The sequence below is a fragment of the Crinia signifera genome, chromosome 8, assembly GCF_055691185.1.
Source record: "Crinia signifera chromosome 8, ASM5569118v1, whole genome shotgun sequence".
Classification (NCBI taxonomy): domain Eukaryota; kingdom Metazoa; phylum Chordata; class Amphibia; order Anura; family Myobatrachidae; genus Crinia; species Crinia signifera.
This window is the reverse complement of record NC_139224.1, coordinates 151,442,211-151,445,025: the sequence shown is the minus strand read 5'-3', so window position 1 is coordinate 151,445,025 and position 2,815 is coordinate 151,442,211.

The window sequence follows — 2,815 nt, the reverse complement described above, 5'->3', positions numbered from 1 at the left end:
AGTGCATAATGGCGCGTGTTTGGATTCTTCTCAGTCACTATAAACCAGGCATTCCCAACCACAGTCCTCAAGCCTCAAGGCACACCAACAGTGCAGGTTTTAGTGATATCCAGGCTTCAGCACAGGGGACTTAATTAGTATCTGAGTGATTCTGATTAAACCATCTGTGCTGAAGCCTGGATATCACTAAAACCTGCACTGTTGGTGTGCCTTGAGGACCGTGGTTGGGAATGCCTGCTATAAACTGTGATTTCCTATACTCAGCATTTTGTGTGGCATCAGTGAAGTGGGGGACCTGAGTATTACACAGTGTGATGGTGTTTCTCTTTCAATGGTCCTGGTGACACAGCTCAACACTGGGATGTAGGAGGGTCCGAAGGAGCCAGGCACCTATCCTAAAGCTTTAGAGGGTAGGCTCCTCCCCTACTGCATCCCTGGACTCTTCAGTTCGTGTTAGGTGCCCACTGGAGTGGGTGCTATTCTAAAGGGCTGCAGGAGCAGCCGAAGAATTAGAGTAGTTAGGGGATTTTTATTATTTTATTAACTATTACCCTAGCTAGGTAGGCACAGTGTGAGGATTTTCATAGTGAATCCTCACACTGCTAGCGCAGCAGGAGCTGACAGAAGCGCGTCCTGTCAGCTATCTGTGCACAGGGTAGACGCTGTCTGGTCTCCCTGTGCTGCGCTCATAGCCTCTATTAAGAGGCTGCCTGGGCTCCGGAGCTGCCTGAAACCGGCTCCACAGTTAGGTGGGGATCATGGGGGACAGGCGCTCCGTGATGGCGGCGGCCATTTTATGCGGAGCTTACACGCTGAGCTCCTGACTGAGAGGACAGCAGCGCTGTGACAGGCATGTTCCAAGTGGTCCCCATTTGAGGGGGAGACACTGGAACAAGGAAATCCTACCTAAGGAGCGGCTAGCTGGGGGTGGTTGGCGCCAAAAGGTCACGGACCCCGCAGCAGCAGGGACTTTGGTCTCTTCCTTCACTCTGACTTTGGCGCCTTTCAGAACGCTTGCAGCGGAGCTGAGCTGGCGAATTGATCCTGGCAGAGTGACTTGGATTTCCTGGGCATCGCTTCCCCGCAGAGAAACCTACAGACAGCTAAGTGACTGGGTGCATTGACTTTGTATAAGCGCTTGTACAATTGTTTGCACTGTATATACTGATAGATATACAATTATCACTTGCATCATGTCTGAGCATCAGGCTGTGGTTTTGGGGGAGGGAGCCCTTAATGCACTGAGCGCGTGCAATGTTTGCACACAAAAGTTTGTCCCTGAGCAGATGGCCAAGGGGGGCTTATGTATTACTTGCGCTGATGTGAGACCCATGGGCAGCGATCCCCATAGGGCAGAGCATATGGAACCTGCGTGGGCCAGGGCCCTAGGCAGGTCAGTAAACGCTTTGGTGCAGCTTTTGGACAGGCAGAGTGATGGGCTGGTAGAATCACAGAGACCTATGCCATCATCTCAGCAGTCGTCTGGCTCCTTGCCTCTTACCCAGGCAGATCCTGCACTGATTCAGGTGATGCAGGATACTGCAAAAGGGATTAACAGGTTCAGTGAAATGCTGGACAAAATGGATGATGTGGCAGGGACCCCTAGAAGGTCTTATGCTTTAACTACTGTGGTAGATGAAGAGGAAGGAGAGTATACTGACATCCCCTGGGATCAGGGTGATGATTTGGAAGAGAACTCTGCTGCTGGTATAGAGGATCTCATTGTAGCTGTGAAGCAGGCTTTAAAGCTGACTGTGGAGGATAAGACTCCTGTTAAGGGTGTTTTTAAGCGACAGCGGAAGGAGGCTGTTACTTTTCCTTCAGATGAGGGGTTACAGGAATTATTAGAAGGAGCTTGGAAAACTCCTGATAAGAGGCTTCAGATGCCTAAGCGATTCCTTAGTCTGTACCCCATGCCAGAGTCTCATGCGGAGCTCTGGGAAAAGGTCCCAGTGGTGGATGCTTCAGTGGCACGTTTGTCCAAGGCTACTGTATTACCAGTACAGGGCGGTGCAGCTTTCAAAGATTCTGTGGATAAAAAGCTGGAGGGAAACCTCAAAGCTATCTTTGAAGGGGTGGGGTTTACCTTACGGCCCCTTATTGCTTCAGCCTGGGTCTCTAAGGCCATGATAGAGTGGGCTGGTGAATTATGCACCGTGCTGCAGGCTGACCCTGGTGCATTACTGCTTGCAGAAAAGATTAAGGCAGCAGCAGAATATGCAGTGGAAGCAGAGGAGGAAGCTATTAAAATGGCTACCAGAGTGTCCACAGTCTCCATTAATGCCAGGAGAGTGCTTTGGCTTAAAGCCTGGGAAGCAGACAATGAGTCCAAGAAGGCTCTGGAAACATTAGCCTTCAAAGGAAAGGTACTCTTTGGTACCGAGCTAGAGGAGATTATAAAACAGGCCACGGGCGGCAAAAGTACATTCCTGCCGGCCTCCTCAGCAAAGCAGATGTCAAGATTTTCTGCTTTTAAGCCGCCCTTTCGGCCCTCCCCTAGAGGTGGTGCGTCCTTTCGAGGACAGTCTTTCAGGGGAAGGTTTCAGTCCTCTAGAGGCAAGACACAGAAGTCAAAATTTGGCTCTTTTCACAAGAAGCCAGCCACAAAAGGAGAGGATAAACCCTCTGCATGACTGTCAGGGGCTTCGCCCGACAGTGACAAAAGTGGGGGGGCGTCTCACACTCTTCAGGGACGCTTGGACTGCTTTAGGCCAGGATGCCTGGGTGTTAGATATTATAACACAGGGTTACAAAATCCCTTACAGAGGGCCGCCTCCGAAGAGGTTCATCCCCACATCCTTACCAAAGGAGGCAC